We start from the raw sequence: 18,017 nt of genomic DNA on the forward strand, positions 1-18,017 counted from the left end.
TCTGTCGGCGGTGGGTTTAATGTACACAGGGTTTGTAATGCAGATCTACAGAATAAGTAAGCAGTGTGCGGTATAATTAAAAATAGCATGGATGTCCGTGGCCTGTCTAGTGGTTCTGGATGTCATGCATTAATAGGGATGCAGCCTTGCACTTCTAGGCCGAGTATGTATGTTACCGGCGCCGGACTGGGGAACCAAACGCAGCCCTGGCAAAAATGCTCAAACAAGCCCTGCTCCCTTTTCCTCCACACACTAACTCCCCCTTTCCATCACGCCATTCTCCCTCTATCCTTCTCTTCACTCTTTTTTTCTTCCTCTCTCATCGTTTTCACCCTTCCCTCTCTCTCCCTCTCTCTCACTCTCTTGAAGCCTCCGGTGCCTGCTGCACTTAAGCTGGGAAGCTGGGGAAAGTGACATTACTGTACGATAGAATACCATTAGGCACCGAGTAATAACAGAAAGTGACGTGAGCTATTGTTGTGCCGTGAGCTATTGTTATTATCTTATTTTTATGGTAGGTGTTTAGTATTCAAATTTAAATTTCAAATTTATTTATTATGTTTTGGCTCTCAAAGAGGGCCACATAAACATATACAGACAAAGCAACACAGTCATCAAAAGTACAAGAATTATAAAAACATAGTATTCGAACCGTGATAGGTACACTGCAAGCCATCAGTCCCACAAGGCCGGGCCGGCACAATCTTCCAGAAAATTTAATAAATAGCTAAAAATCCTTTAAAAAAGTTAAAAACATAAGCACAGAACATTTCATTTGGTGGGCAATAAAGTGCATGAAGAAAATCTTGTAAAGTGACAATGCTGAGGCGTAGACAGATTACTTTAAGCCATCGCTTGCGCAAGCTACGTAACATAGGACAAATCAAAAGTACATGCATACAGTCCTGGTTATTTAATTTACATAGATTGCACAACGGTGAAGTGCCATGCCATTTGGACAGCAACACGTTAAGAGGGATTAAGTCATAACGTAATAAAAACCAAAACCTACGTATCCCATGTGGCAAGTTCCACAGGGCATACGGTTGGGGCTGTTTCAACCTATAGGAGGAGATCAGCGGCTCCACATTCCTTTTATCTCCAACTGTTTTTTTGTCGGATAGAAAACAATACTCCCACGAAGCCTCCTTAAGGACCTGCTTTAACTGCGTGGGAGAGTAGGAGAAAAGAGCGCTTTCATCCAGTCTAAGGATTTTCACAGCCCCTCTAAAATTACTAACAAGTTTAGAGAACTCCTTAAAATTGCCCAAAAGTTCATTTTTGAGTAAAACTCGCAGGGTTCCTTCTCTCGCTCTGGCTAAGCTGGCTACCCACCTTATTAAGGCGCACAGCCCCTGAACCCAGGCACTCCTGAGTCCGAAATCCAGCCTGCAGGCAGCCAGTGGACAGGCATTGTTAAGAGTCGAGAGGGATCTTAGGAGTTTTCCCTCAGTCTTGTGGCAAAAGTCCCAATATTTTATCTCTATTATTTCTATACCATACAAGATGGTTGCGGGGATTTTAGCTCTAAATACTTCTAGAAGGCTAGAAAAATGTCTTTTCCCCGTTGCCAGGTATAGGGACTTTAACCCATTGCCATGGGCAAGAGCTTTGCGAGAGCAATGCTCTATATGAAGATTCTCGCTCATATTGGCCGAGAATATTTTCCCTAAAAAGGTATAACAAGTTACGACCTCCAATCTAAGCCCTCCAATAGCCCAACCAAAATTTGTCGAGCGGCATTTCTTCCTACCAGCAATACACATCACTTTACTTTTATTAATATTGATCTTCATATGATGCTCCCCTGCAAAGTCCTGAAGAGCCTGAAGCCGATTTGCCAGACCCACGGGAGTTAAGTCAAGCAATAACACATCATCGGCATACATCAGACAGGCTATTGGCACCCCTCCTATCAACGGTGCGATCCCCTCACTATGGGACACAGCAGCAGGGAGGTCAGTTGTGTATAGGGAAAACAACAGGGGCGCCAATAAGCAGCCCTGTTTAAGGCCATTCTGAGATGGTATTTTGGCCGACAGCCCCCTTTCGCCCCCCATTAAGACCCTGCACCAGGTCTCAGTGTGCAGAGCCCGCACCAATTCCAGCAGGGGAGTAGGGACACCCAGCGTCGCCAATTTTCTCCACAGCGTTCCCCGATCTACTTTATCGAACGCTGTGGAGAAATCAATGAAGGCGGCGTATACAACACCCCCTCTCACCTGGACATATTTATCAGTAATAACCTGAAGGGCAGTCAGGTTGTCCAGAGTGCCATGTTCCCTTCGGAAGCCAGTCTGTTCCAACGGCAAGATGTTGCGCTCCTCGACCCAATCGGAAAGAGATCTCAGGAGGCATTTCGCAAAGACCTTTCCGATGGAGTCGAGGAGCGCAATCATGCGATAGTTACTGGGGCTGTCCCTTGCTCCCTTTTTGAAGATAGGGACCAGAATGCTTCCTCTCCACGATGCAGGGACACGTTTGGAAAGATGGCATGCCCTAAACAGGGGGTACAAGATTTTACTCCAGGTAAAAGGGTCTTGTTTTAGGACCGTCATCGGAAGCTCATCCGGTCCCATGGCCCCAGAGGGTCGCATATTTTTTATAGCCAACTCGATTTCCTTCTCAGAGGGAAAGAAGACCGAGTCATCAGGGGCAGCGTACATGAAGTTATCCACACCTGTGGTCCCGTTCCCTGCATATAATTCTCGGATATGAGAGGACCATAGATCTTCTGGTATAGCTATGGGAGTAGGGGAGTGGCGTGTACCACATCCTTTCCCGATTATTGCCCAAAAATCTTTAATGTTACCATAAGCAGCAGATTCCCTTAATTTAATCCATACTTTATCCTCCCTGTCCCTTTTAATTTTTAGCTTGAGTCTGCTTCTCTTTCTTTTTAACCTAGCGATATCTTTCCCACGTTCCGGTACCCTTTCAACGTACTGTGCACGGATTAGTTTGTTTAATTCCCTATTCAGATTACGGAGAGTCAGAGGAACTACCTCTCCTTTTTTCCTAGGGGGGACAATTTTTTTAACATTCAATAGAATCTTTACCATGAATTCCTCAAAACAAACTATTTCATTTCCGTTCCACTCTTCTATTTCCCTAAGGGTATCGGTCAGTAGCTCCTGCACCCCATTAATGGCAGCATTATTCCAGAAGCATCTTCCAGATGTCGAGTGGAAGGTAGCCTCCCTGCCATTTAGCGACCAGGATGCCGTATTCATAGAATTTAGCGAAATTGATAGTAACAATATACTGTGGTCGCTCAAAGTCGTGGGTGTGATCTTTAAGTCAAGAATCTGGGGAAACAGACTGTAGCTGGCGATAGCATAGTCCAAAATTGATGACCCAAAGGGGGATTTGTGGGTATAATTTGCGGGGACGTCAGATGGAAATCTTCCATTTAAGATAATACCATCCCCGATCGCTAGTTCTTTTAACAAGATCTTCCCCCTTTTATTTGTCCTTAAGTTTTCAGGGAAGAGCGTCTGGGGGATGCAATGTGCTTCCTTCTTAGCTTTATCCCTGAAGAGTTTTAGACTAGCGTTTGAAACTTTACAATTCAAATCACCGATAAGCAAGATTACAGGAAAAGGAGGTGAATTTTTTATCTTATCCATATACTGGAGAACCCGCTGCAATTTATCATTAAAACATTCCTCAGGCGGAATATACACATTGAAAATTACCATGGGGTATTTTACATTGTCATGGAACATATTTTCAAATGTTATTGTGTGGAAAAGTCTACTGGAGTCAATATAATGGGAAAATCTCCATTGAAACTTATTTGACAGTAAACAGGCGAGCCCCCCCCTAGCATGCCCTTTCTTAGAGGGCGCAGCCGGAACTTCCAAAACATAAAAATCTTTTAAAGGCGTTAACCTATCTATGCACCATGTTTCCTGGATGCACAATATATCAGCCTCCAGAGTGGATAAAAAGGTCATTTTCTCCGGGCTGCTATGGAATCCGGCCGCGTTCCAGGAGATTATGTTTAAAGCTGGGTTAAAGATGGTGGAACAATTTGGGGTTATCCTTATTTTTTGTTGATAATGCACTATGGAGCCAATTCCACCGGTTATTGTCATCATTGAGTGTGGAATTCTCAACTAGTGGGAGAGGCTTCACGTGCGATACTGAGCGTTTTCCCCTGGAAACCCAAATTTTCAGGTCTCTCAGAGGAGAGGTTACCCCGTTTTGCTCACCACCCCTCAACCCCTGCTTATCGAAAGAGTTTGGCTTGCCTGGGGTAGAGATAGGTAGAATATCAATACCTAAGCGTTGAAAATTTTCAGCCTGTTCTAGTATCAAATTTGTTATGATAGGGGAATAAAATTTCACCCGAATACTCAAAACCCGACTTCCACCCAACAGTCACCAGTTCAATGTCTCTAGACTGAATGTGGTAGAGACATTCAACCTCACTGAAACGCTTGAGAAGCCAGGCTCTATTTAATAAGAGGTCAGTATCAAATAATGGAACAAAATCTAGTACACGCACATCCACAGGGGCCTTTGACGTACTTACAGGCCGGGCCGGAGGGCGAGAATTTTCAGAGTCAATTGTTACCACAAAGGGGGGGGCCAAAGGGTTTAAAAACCCGGATGGATAAGAAATTGGTCCTCCAAGTGCACTCCGAGAAGGAGAGCCTGGGAGAGAGCCCCCAATTTGTGGTAAATCTTCCTGGGAAGGCAGGCTGCCTTGTTCATTTTCCTCCTCCACTGAGGTTGAAGTGGTTAAGTTCACATCCATGTCCACTTTTAAGGAAGTGGATAAGGATTCCCCATTCCTTATTTCATTCTCCCTTGTCTCTGTGCATTTTTGGAAAATGATCCTCCGTTGCTTCTTCTTTCTATACTTTCGAATTGGTTTCCTCTTACTGGCTTTGGTACTTTTTTGTTTAACATATTTTCTCTTTTCTTCATTGACCTCAGATTTGTCGGCCAGGAGGTCTTTTCCGCCATCCGGGACAAAGATAGGAAATAATTCCTGAACCGTTTTGGGGCCTGGCAAGACTTTATCCTCCTCCTCTATCTCCAGGACTATATTCTTGATACAGTTAGAGGCTGCAGTATGAGGCATCTCCTTATGAGGGACCATGGAAGACTCTTCTTTTTTCCTAACTAGTTCGCTTCTAATGGCTTTGAATTTCCCCTCAGATACAGATTGTTCAGGCTTAGGGGGAGAGGCCTTACTCGCATCCGGCACTTTCTGCAGCAATAACTTTAGGATCTGGGTAACTGATTCAAGGATACAGTCCGAGCTGCCTACAAATTTCCCTAGAAGCAGCAAAATTGAAGCAAGGAGTTGTTCCAGCGCGATCATGGACTCAGAGATCGGCTTTTCTCGTGCTTCCGCAGTGCAAATATTATCAAGGAGATTGAGGTCGGGGCTCTTGGAGGAGTTTAGCAAGTCAGATATTTCATGTCTATTTAGCGACGGGGTGCTACTATACAGCATTAACCCTGATGGGGTGGCTCCCCTCTGAACTTTAAATTGCTCCAGAGATTCCACTTTAGCAGGGCTTACGTAGCGTCCCCATAGTTCCAAATCAATGGATAGTGCAGACAGGTCATCCCCCGGCCTGTCATTCATGGGTAACTGAGGGATCGATGGTATGTGCACTGGCTCACTTATAATCGTCAGCTTCCCGTCTGTAGGGTCCCGAAAGGGAGACCCACCTACCATAGTTTGGGGGGCCCCCTGCTGGACCTGGGGAGATCGGGGCACAGAGGTAGTTGGTACGTGTACTTCCAGGGCTTTAGTATCTGGATTATGTAGAGTCGCACATTTAGGTTTTTTTATACCAGATAGATCCCAGAGTTCAGATAACTGACATTGTCCTTTCAAAGGTGGGTTGTTTACTGACTTGTTTCTTGTGCGGATGGTAGTTAATTTCCAGGCAGGTTTTTCTCCCACTACCCTTCCTGATCGTAAAGTTTTAGACATTTTCCACAGTAATAAAAAAGAAATGTAGCAATATAAAACGTATAAAAGTCTGGAATTGAGTCAGTCCCTGGCAAAGCAGGTAGGACCAGGGTGCAGTATAGCTATCACAGTACTTGCATCAAGTTACCCTTCTACTCAAGTGGGCACGAATGCAGACAAGTAATTACAATGTATACAAATGAGAAATAAGGGACCGGGCCCAGCCCGGCCTACCTCGGTCACAGAGGGCCCGCCCTTTGCCCGGGCTTCGCCCGGCGTCCCGCTCGCGTCCCGCGGAGCTGGGGCTATGCTTTAATTTATGCGCCTCCAGACGCGCTGCTCGACGATGTCACTTCCGCCCCTGGGAATGCTGGGAGTTGTAGTTCCAGCGTCCCTCCCCACTGCGGCCGCGAGGAGCTGGAAACTGCGGCGGCGGGAGGGACTCGACCAGCGGGGTTAGCGGTGTCAGCGGAGAATAGCAGGGTTCTTTGGCCACAGGTAGCTTCACAGCGAGAGGGTGCTCCAAACAGCAGAGTTTTTAGTAGGTAGTTGCAATCTCAATAAGGGAGCGAAAGGGGGACAAGGAGGGCAAAGGGGGCGAGAGGCACAGAGGTCACAGCGAAATGCGATGCGACAGCAACTCACCAACTCACAGTCGCCGCTGTATTCCAAAACTCTGTGTCCGTCATGCAGCCTCTGCTCCGCTCCGCCAGTTCTACCTCTGCGCCTGCTCCCCTGCTGCCTTGTTGCCTCGCTCCCCTTCGCCTGCCACACGGCCGAAAAAAACTCCCCAAGCACAATGCCTCAAACTGGGGGTTGAGCTGGGAGCCACGGGAGGCGAAACTGCAGATCAGCAAATCGAATCAAATCAGCAGATTGCTTCCACGATGGTACCTGCCTGTTGCGGGGGCAGGAGCTTGCTCCTGGGCAATTCTGAGCCCGCTGAAGTTGCTGAGGCTGCTGCTGCTGTTTTATTGCGCCACGGTGTCCTCCGTGAATGAAGCAGAATCAAAATCCGTGCACTGTACAGGGCCTCCGTGCGGCGGACTGAGACTCAAGGCTGACGCCAAGCTCCCGCCTCGCTTCCACCAGCTCCGCGAGTCGGCGGGTCGATAAGGTGCCCCCGCTGTATGTGAGAAACGGGGGGGGGGGGGAGCCGTAAGCTGGGAGCAAGGCTTGAGTCTAGAATCACCGGGAGCAACCGGCGTCCTCGCGTCTCCCTCGCGCTCACACGATCTATATTCCCAAGGCCTTTTATCCTTTCTCCTGTTTCGAGGATGCCCAGTATAATTCTGTGAGCGTGATTTCCTGTGGTGCGTGCGGTTAAAAGCCTAAGTGAATTAGTATACGTCTATGCAAATGAAAATAAGGGGAAAATCATCATCCATTAACAAAAACACTGTCATGAGGGTCACAGTATAGTAGGTTTATAAAGGAAATACATTTAGGGCCAAATCCAAACCAATGAAGAGTAGTGAACATACATTGCCAGTTGATGCGGTCAAAAGCCTTTTTGGCGTCAAGAGATCGCGCTGCAAGAGATAATGATATTTCCTACCAAATGTGAGAATATTATAGAAAATTCTAGCATTGTCAGTAGCTAGTTTACCCTTAACAGAGCCAGATTGGTGAAATTTGACAAGTAGGGTAACAATGATCTGAAGGCAGGATTCTAACATTTTTGCAGATATTTTACAATCATAATTAGTTAATGAAATAGGGTGATAGTTTTTGCAAAGCGTATGATCTTTGTCAAGCTTAGAAATAATAATATTGCTTTTAAAAACGATCTAGTGGCTTTTGAATCCAAAAGAAAAGAATTAAAAAGTTCAAGTAATTTATGGGCAAAAATAGATGAAAAAGACGCGACTACCTCGGCAGAAAATCCATCTGGACGAAGGGCCTTATCTTTTTCAGGGATTTAATGGCATCTATGATCTCCTGAAGAGTTATGTCAGCTTTAAATTATTGATATTTGCCAAGAAAAGAAGGAAGTATAGGAATTCCATCAAAAAAGTATGCATGTTGTGTTCTAAAGGGTTGGTGTTATCAACATCTGAAAATGCAATATTGTTGTTGAATTAATTCTGAATAGGTCCAATGTTTTTACGTTGAGATCTGATTCTTAAATAATTAGCTAACAGTTTGCCCGATTTATTTTGACATCCATGATATTTTTATTTAACGTCAAGGAGGATTTTACAAGCATCAATGGTTGCAAGTTTATTGAGGGCAGACTTGGCTTTAATTGGTTAATTTATTTATTTTATTTATTTTCGGATTTGTAATTTGAATGGCTGCCTCAGCAACGAGGCGTCCCAGCGCAACCAAGGACCGAAGACGAAAGCCTAGGAGAGCAACAGAGTGATTAAACAGCAAAGGTAGGAAAAAGCCATTAATGGAGGACTAACTAAGATTTGGAAGTGAAATAATTATGTTCTAATGTTTTAATTTTCAGTAATAACGTATTGTATTGGACATTTGTTAGTTTTTTCTTTTTAGCTGAATAAGCTGAATAAGCTAGATTGAAGGCTTGAAAAGAGGCCTTGAAAGCCTCCCAGGTTTTATGAATGGATGTGTGACTAGGTTTATGACATTTAAACAATTCATTGATAAATAAAGTTATTGACAGATAAATGAAAATTATTGAAATTCCAAAGGACAGTTTGAGAATGAAAATTATTGAAATTCCAAAGGACAGTTTGAGAATTGGCGAGAGAGAAATCAAAAGAAGATAAAACCAGGGCATGATCTGAAAAAAAATGGAGCCAATTTCTGAGGACTGCATAGAGGGGAGTATAGGTTTATTAACCAAAATATAATCTATTCTGGATCTGATGTACATTAGAGAAAAGCGTAAATTTACAAATGTCAGGATTACCAGTTTTCCAAGCATCAAATAATGGACGAGTAGCAATGACAGATTGGAATGATTTATGGGATTTATCAGGATGAAATTTGTATTTAGATTGCCTATCAGTATAAGGATCTAGCCATTGACTAAAATCTCCTGCCACAATTATATCAGGATTATCAATAGAAGCCACTTCTATTTTGACACTTTTCCAAAAATCAGGATCAGGTTTAATGGGACCGTAAATATTTAATAAAGAAATCTGTCTATTATGAATTACAACCATAACTAGTACTCATCGTCCATTAGTGTCACATTGAGTTGGTATCATCTGTACATGTAACAATTTATGAAAAAGGATGGCTACCCCATCTTTAGGATTGATAGCTGGTGAGTAAACAACCTGGCCTACCCATTGTCTTTTTAATTTAAGCTATTCAACATCGTTAAAATTAGTTTTTGTGCAAAAAAGTAACATAAGTTAAGCTTAGACAAATGAGAAAGCACCTTATGCTTTTGACAGGATGCCCCAAACCACGAACGTTCCACGAGACAACATTAAACATATTGGGGGTTGGGATGAGGGAGACAGGAACATGGATGACAAGCTGCAATAACGTAAAATAAAATAAAAACACACAATTTATTAAGAACAAAACATATAATCAATGCAAACGTGGTAACAATAAGAAAACAAGAAGCACTGACAGAAAAACAAGAAAAGGAGCAGAGGAATAGGAAAATAAAATTTAAAAAGGATAATAAGATGAAGAAACAGGTCAAGGAAAGAAATCCAGATCTGACACAAAGAGTAAGAAAAATGAGCATGGGACGTTACAGCACCAAGATCAAGGATAATCACCCTTGATTTACGGTATTTTTATCCGTCTACCTATTCACCCTTGATTTACGGTATTTTTATCCGTCTACCTATTTTAGTCGGTCAGCACAATGGGCAAGGGTAAACAGGGGTAATCCCAGACCACCTATTCGAGATTTTAACCTCCCACTGCATAACCGTTTTGGTCCCTTCAATGATATGGAAGGTGTGGATTGACTGAACCTTAATAATCCAGCTCTTGATCTTACTGATATAATAGATCAGGATAGAGCCGCTGCAAAGAGAATAAATCCCGATGTCCAACTGCCGGGTGGTCCAATACAGTTTGGAGGTGATTGTCCTACATTGGTTGTCCCATCATTGATGGAGGACTGTAATACTGGTGTAAGTTTCGCCGTTCCTCTTGTATACTCACAGGATCATCTCGACCCTTCTCTTTCACCTAACCCAGTGCCTGCCCCTCCTGCCATCTCGGTGGCATCAGCTCAGGAGACTTTCACATCCTTGGAACATGACATTAGGGAGATAAAACACCCGGAAATCCCATCAGTCCCTCCTTGCAAGATTATGAGTTGGAACGTGGCGGGTATTAGGGCTAAAATGAATGACTCTAATTGGCAGGAATTCCTATGTTCATTTCACATAATATCCCTACAAGAGACTTGGGACACACAAAATAGTTTTTCTATGGATGGCTATTGCCATTTCCACATTCCAGCCAAACAAAGTGTAGCAGGGAGAGCAAAGGGTGGCTTGATCACGCTGTTCTCCCTTGAGATAAAGGGCTCACTTAGGCAGCTTGATGCAGGTTGTCCAAACTGTTTAATTGTGGAACTTTCGGCTCCCGATGTAAATAAAGTTTTATTTATTAATCTATATAACTCAATGGATGCCGACAATAATCTGGACCTTTTAGAGCAGTTTCTTTTATCTTATAGTTCAAGGTCGAATTCCTTTGAGATCTTTTTGATGGGGGATCTAAATATCCACCCTTGCGATAAATTGTGTCGAGGTGACGATCATGAGGATCCGCAATTCTCGGCCGCCCCACATTTTGAACATTCTAAACAGGGGGAAAAATTAGAATATCTCCTCGCAGAATGGAATCTTTATGAATCAGCCTGTGGGGAGGGAGAAAATAGGATCCCAACCTTTAAAGGGAAAGACAAAGGTACAATCATCGATTATATTTTTTTGAGTTCTTTAATGCTAGTCCAAGTTGTACGTTATTTTACAGAGGTCTCTATTTTTAGTGATCACAACCCGGTGATTCTGGAGATAATCCCGGGTGGCCGAACATTAACGTTTAGGCATCCGTCACAAAACTTGGCGAAAGAAGTTGTCCTAACTGATCAGGGTAGGAAACTCCGGTGGACTAAAGTGGTTCCAACTACTTTTTTGTCAAACCGAAACGGAGTTTAATATTTGCCTAGATCCTCAGTCTCAAGGCCCAGAGGTTATAAATGCCTTTAACATTATTTGTAAACAAATAAATCAGAATCTATTGGTTAAAGGGAAGCAAAAACCTCAGTTGGAAAAAGATGGTTTAACAAAAACTGTTCCCAATCCCACGCTGACCTTCTTAAAGCCTTGAAAAAAATCCCCAGAGATAGGGATCTTGTAATCTCGAAAAGGCTAGTATATAAACAGGCCTTAGCCCAAAGAAAACAGGAACTAAGGGAGGAAGCTTGGGCAAATCTTCTATCTACTGACACCCTGAAAGATAGTGGGAAATTTTGGGCAACTATAAATCAGCCCTTGTTCTCTAATGAGGATAAAAATCACGAATTTGATTGTAATATTCCTGACGAGGCATGGCTAACCCATTTCGAAAAAATATACAGCCTGCCTGTAGATGGTAATCATGCTTCATCAAGCTTGCCACAAAGCAATTCTTATTCCCTGGACTTTCAGGTTCCTGAAGTAGAAAGGGCCATAGAAGAAATGTCGCGAAACAAGGCCCCGGGACCTGATGGGGTCCCTGCGGATCTGTTTAGAGCTGATCCACATATTTGGGCAAACATTTTAACCAATGTATTCAATAGGACTGGACTAAATAATAATAGTTTTCCTGCTACCTGGGCAACCTCAATCATTATTCCAATTTTTAAAAAAGGAGACCGACAGGACCCCTCCTGTTACAGACCAATCTCCTTGATAGATTCATCTGTCAAAATACTGGGTAGAGTGGTCTTGAACAGATTAAGCGAATGGTTGAAGGGGAGTGGGATCCTGTCGAATGTACAATACGGTTTTAGACCTAAACGGAGCACCATTGACCAGTGCTTAAACTTGCACCTTTTAATAAATAAATATACAGTGGCCAAGGAGGGGTTTTTGTACATGGGTTTTATGGATCTTTCCTCTGCGTTCGATCTTGTCAATAGATCTAAACTTTGGAATATCCTATTGACCATGGGCCTCCAACCTTCCCTTGTATATTTTTTGGCCGATCTTCACTCGGATTTATCAGCCAAAATTAGAGTCAACTCAAATGGGCGATGCACGAGGCACTTTAGGTCAGACAGAGGTGTCAGACAGGGATGTATCTTGGCCCCCTTGCTGTTCACCCTTTATATAAACGCTCTCGATTCCCAACTGGGAGAGGTATCTTTAGACATCCCGCGTATAGGAGACCAGGTTGTCCCGGTTCTCCTATATGCGGATGACGCAGTGCTTCTGGCTCGCACTGGAGTAGGGTTGCAAAAGTTGCTGGATGCCTTCGGAGATTTTATGCAAAATCTGGACCTTAAAATAAATGCGAAAAAATCTCAGGTCCTGATTGCGGGGAAGGGAAGGCAGAAATCCAGGGTTAAAACTTTCTTTTGTTGTGGGGATGTGGTAAACAGGGTCTCAACATTCCCTTATTTAGGGGTTGTTTTTGATGAAAAGGGCACTTGGAACCCACAAATCAATAGCCGGAGTGTGGCATTTGCTAGGACAGTTTCGGGAGTTAGAGGCTTTGTTAAAAGATTAGGGGCTAGACCAGTTGTAGCCCTACTAAAAGTTTACGAGGCAAAATGTTTAGCTGTTGCAACGTATGGTTGCCAGATATGGGGCTACACCAACCATAATAAAATACAGCTTATTGAAAATAAGTTCCTACGAGAAACCCTTTCTGTTCCACAGTCCACTCCGACTTTCTCTACACACACGGAAGTGGGGATTGGTTTTGTGACAGACCTGATTAGAATCGCCCCTCTCCTTTATTGGCTCAAGATTTGGCTGAACAAAGAAATTACTTTAAACCATGTAATATTGAATAACTGCTTAAAACTGGATAATGTAAATAAAATATCATGGTTAGCATACATAAAATCTGGGTTCCAAAAGATAGGTCGCGAGGCCCTCTTCCGATCACCAGAAACTATCACGAAGAAGGATCTTGCAATGACCAAAACTGCCCTTGAGACCTTATTTTCCTTAGAACGTGAGAAGCTAGAAATGACAAAGCCAACAGTTAGAGCCAATTATGCCTTGATCAGTTCCCCTGGTCCTGAACCATATCTGATTGTTGTGAATGCCTCATACCACCGGTTCCTCCTAATCAGATTTAGGTTTAATTTGGTGCACTTTTCTCTGGGCTTTTTTAAAACCTGGTGCACCGTGGATCGTTCGGAACCCTGCAAATGTGACAATAGTTCAAGACAGGACACTCTACATTTTTTAATGTTCTGTAGTTTTTACAAGGATTGCAGGAGGAAGTTTTTGCTGCCGATATTGAGGGAGCTGGGTTTTAGACAGGTTAGGCCAGCACTTATATATTTACTGCAACTAAGTACCCCACGAATTATGTTTCACGTCGCAAGCTTCCTGGTCGCAGCTATGCGTATTAGGAAAAAAATTGTTTTTCCATTGCAGGTTTTAAATTAGATCATTTTTTAACATTTTACGTACAAATTTTATAACTGTAGTTTTTACATTATTTATATCTGAATATGAAATAGGTCATATTATGATCGGGATTCATGGCATGAATTGTGTGTTTTATTCAATGTTTTTAATCGTGTTTGTTAGGATTGTATGTGTCTTTTATGATATTAATTTATCGAATAAAGGAATTTTGACTGACTGACTGACAGTAGAGAAAGAAAGAATATATAAAAGATAGCCAGAGAAGTTGATTACGGAAAAAGATAACGGATAGGAGAGAAATAGGAAAAAATAGAATGATTAAGAACGCTGAGCTGTAATATCCATAAACTGAGATGAAACACTTTGAATACATTATTTTAGTTTAACAGGGTTCACAAAAGATTGCGTAGTGCCTTCATAAGTAATTTTACAGAAGCATGGATGCAGAATCCCATAGCGAATGTTCAAATGTCTCATTTGGGGCACAAGAGCAAGAAATTATTTTCTTCGGTTAGTGGCTGTGGAGAGGTCTTGAGATATGTAGATATTGTGGCCATACCAGATGAGACGTCGCTTTTCTTTTGCTGCCCTCAAAACACACATCAGGAGCCTCCAAATTCTCTGGCAGACCATACAGATGAAGTTGATTGCGTCTGTTTCTGTTTTCTAAATCCTCAGTATGGAATTTCTTTTTGGATCTTTTGTTCCAGTAGAGAATTTGTAGCAGCAGCATCCTGGAGCTCACTGATGCGTTGTTCCATATCAAACACCTTACTCACCTTAGAGGAAGAGGGCTGAGAAGCAGTGAGAAAAACACTGGACATTTTAGCATAGTGTAGGGGATGGTCTGAGATTTTTTGGAGAGGTTTGAGATGCCCATACACTATGTTAACAGACAGTAAAAATATGTAGGCGAGGGAAATATATAATAATAGTTCAATTCATGAGTAAAACTCCAGGAACAAACAAATTACTAGGCAGCATGTAATCCAGCATTTAAATGGAATAGTCGTTGCAAATAGGTAAAAGTATTTATAAAGCAGAAAAAAAGGGAAAATGCGTCAATAGTGCGATATTCCATAGTAGTAGAAATTGAGTGCCGTTTGACCTGGGAAAATACTGACAAGTTGTATAATAAAGGAGCCACCTGTGAAGGGCATTGCTATGTAGAAAAAATCAGCATTAACAGAAAATTGCGGTAGAAGAATAAAGAGTCTCTCAGCACTTGTTGAAGATGAATCATGGAAAAAACAGCTCTCATGATATTTTAAAAGAAAGGGACATATGCAGCATTGTTCCAAAGCTGAGAAAATGATTGGCATATGCAAAATACGAAGCACAAGGTTTCCCTGAACAGTAGGGAGCCAAGAATGCGAGCAGCGTGCTGATTAAATGGCCGCTCGCATCTGTGAAATACTCACTGCCGTGGCTCTGAAATGCAAGGAATGCACCGGCAGGGTTTGAAATCGACTCACAGTGCTGCACAAATTATACGACATTACAAAAGGGGGTGGTGATGGACGGAGCATCAGAACCAATCAAACACTCACACCCAGTCAACTGATCTGGGTTTAATCCATCACTGTTCTTTAGCCCACTCTGCCACCCCAGTTCAGACATGGCCATATGCAAATCAGTCTGACCCTGTGCCTCATGGGAACAGTCGAGCCCGAACTGCCAAGCCATGTCTTCCCTGGACCGGAAACAAGCTTCCTAGGACCGGTTTCTGGCATTTCAGCCGTCTTCAGCCAGGCTTGCTTGAATCCAGTGGCAAAGTGAGCAAGGGACTCACGTCTGAGCATATCCTGCCAACTTATGGCGAACAAAGCGGTACAAAAGGGGGTGGTGATGGACGGAGCATCAGAACCAATCAAACACTCACACCCAGTCAACAGATCCGGGTTTAATCCATCACCGTTCTTTAGCCCACTCTGCCACCCCAGTTCAGACATGGCCATATGCAAATCAGTCTGACCCTGTGCCTCATGGGAACAGTCCAGCCCGAACTGCCAAGCCATGTCTTCCCTGGACCGGAAACAAGCTTCCTAGGACCGGTTTCTGGCATTTCAGCCGTCTTCAGCCAGGCTTGCTTGAATCCAGTGGCAAAGTGAGCAAGGGACTCACGTCTGAGCATACCCTGCCAACTTATGGCGACCAAAGCGGTACAAAAGGGTGTGTGATGGACGGAGCATCAGAACCAATCAAACACTCACACCCAGTCAACAGATCTGGGTTTAATCCATCACCGTTCTTTAGCCCACTCTGCCACCCCAGTTCAGACATGGCCATATGCAAATCAGTCTGACCCTGTGCCTCATGGGAACAGTCCAGCCCGAACTGCCAAGCCATGTCTTCCCTGGACCGGAAACAAGCTTCCTAGGACCGGTTTCTGGCATTTCAGCCGTCTTCAGCCAGGCTTGCTTGAATCCAGTGGCAAAGTGAGCAAGGGACTCACGTCTGAGCATACCCTGCCAACTTATGGCGAACAAAGCGGTACAAACGGGGGTGGTGATGGACGGAGCATCAAAACCAATCAAACACTCACACCCAGTCAACAGATCTGTGTTTAATCCATCACCGTTCTTTAGCCCACTCTGCCACCCCAGTTCAGACATGGCCATATGCAAATCAGTCTGACCCTGTGCCTCATGGGAACAGTCCAGCCCGAACTGCCAAGCCATGTCTTCCCTTGACCGAAAACAAGCTTCCTAGGACCGGTTTCTGGCATTTCAGCCGTCTTCAGCCAGGCTTGCTTGAATCCAGTGGCAAAGTGAGCAAGGGACTCACGTCTGAGCATACCCTGCCAACTTATGGCGAACAAAGCGGTACAAAAGGGGGTGGTGATGGACAGAGCATCAGAACCAATCAAACACTCACACCCAGTCAACAGATCTGGGTTTAATCCATCACCGTTCTTTAGCCCACTCTGCCACCCCAGTTCAGACATGGCCATATGCAAATCAGTCTGACCCTGTGCCTCATGGGAACAGTCGAGCCCGAACTGCCAAGCCATGTCTTCCCTGGACCGGAAACAAGCTTCCTAGGACCGGTTTCTGGCATTTCAGTCGTCTTCAGCCAGGCTTGCTTGAATCCAGTGGCAAAGTGAGCAAGGGACTCACGTCTGAGCATACCCTGCCAACTTATGGCGACCAAAGCGGTACAAAAGGGGGTGTGATGGACGGAGCATCAGAACCAATCAAACACTCACACCCAGTCAACAGATCTGGGTTTAATCCATCACCGTTCTTTAGCCCACTCTGCCACCCCAGTTCAGACATGGCCATATGCAAATCAGTCTGACCCTGTGCCTCATGGGAACAGTCCAGCCCGAACTGCCAAGCCATGTCTTCCCTGGACCGGAAACAAGCTTCCTAGGACCGGTTTCTGGCATTTCAGCCGTCTTCAGCCAGGCTTGCTTGAATCCAGTGGCAAAGTGAGCAAGGGACTCACGTCTGAGCATACCCTGCCAACTTATGGCGAACAAAGCGGTACAAAAGGGGGTGGTGATGGACGGAGCATCAGAACCAATCAAACACTCACACCCAGACAACAGATCTGTGTTTACTCCATCACCGTTCTTTAGCCCACTCTGCCACCCCAGTTCAGACATGTCCATATGCAAATCAGTCTGACCCTGTGCCTCATGGGAACAGTCCAGCCCGAACTGCCAAGCCATGTCTTCCCTGGACCGGAAACAAGCTTCCTAGGACCGGTTTCTGGCATTTCAGCCGTCTTCAGCCAGGCTTGCTTGAATCCAGTGGCAAAGTGAGCAAGGGACTCACGTCTGAGCATACCCTGCCAACTTATGGCGAACAAAGCGGTACAAAAGGGGGTGGTGATGGACGGAGCATCAGAACCAATCAAACACTCACACCCAGTCAACAGATCTGGGTTTAATCCATCACCGTTCTTTAGCCCACTCTGCCACCCCAGTTCAGACATGGCCATATGCAAATCAGTCTGACCCTGTGCCTCATGGGAACAGTCGAGCCCGAACTGCCAAGCCATGTCTTCCCTGGACCGGAAACAAGCCTCCTAGGACCGGTTTCTGGCATTTCAGTCGTCTTCAGCCAGGCTTGCTTGAATCCTGGGGGTGAGTGCTTGCAATGTTCAACACTCCGTCCATCATTTCCTTTGGTTTTTGCTTTGTTCGCCATAAGTTGGCAGGGTATGCTCAGACGTGTGTCCCTTGCTCACTTTGCTACTGGATTCAAGCAAGCCTGGCTGAAGACGGCTGAAATACCAGAAGCCGGTCCTAGGAGGCTTGTTTCCCGTCCAGGGAAGACGTGGCTTGGCAGTTCTGGCTGGACTGTTCCCATGAGGCACAGGGTCAGACTGATTTGCATGTGGCCATGTCTGAACTGGGGTGGCAGAGTGGGCTAAAGAATGGTGATGGATTAAACCCAGATCAGTTGACTGGGGGTGAGTGCTTGCAATGTTCAACACTCCGTCCATCATTTCCTTTGGTTTTTGTTTTGTTCGCCATAAGTTGGCAGGGTATGCTCAGACGTGGGTCCCTTGCTCAC

The 18,017-nt window shown here is 44.4% G+C and overlaps 1 protein-coding gene across 3 annotated transcripts in view; it reads left to right on the forward strand.

Moving 5' to 3' along the window:
• LOC146796482 (acyl-coenzyme A synthetase ACSM3, mitochondrial-like) overlaps positions 1-18,017 on the forward strand; it is a 441,567-nt gene that overhangs the window by 28,047 nt on the left and 395,503 nt on the right. For 2 of the 3 annotated variants that reach the window (XM_085629083.1, XM_085629084.1), the window contains exon 2: positions 8,248-8,322. The exons of the other annotated variant lie outside the window; for it this stretch is intronic. The gene's annotated coding sequence lies outside the window, so the exon portion shown is untranslated. The remainder of the gene's footprint in view (positions 1-8,247; positions 8,323-18,017) is intronic. 3 annotated transcript variants of the gene reach the window in all.

Source organism: Triturus cristatus, chromosome 10 (assembly GCF_964204655.1).
Source record: "Triturus cristatus chromosome 10, aTriCri1.1, whole genome shotgun sequence".
Taxonomy (NCBI): Eukaryota; Metazoa; Chordata; class Amphibia; order Caudata; family Salamandridae; genus Triturus; species Triturus cristatus.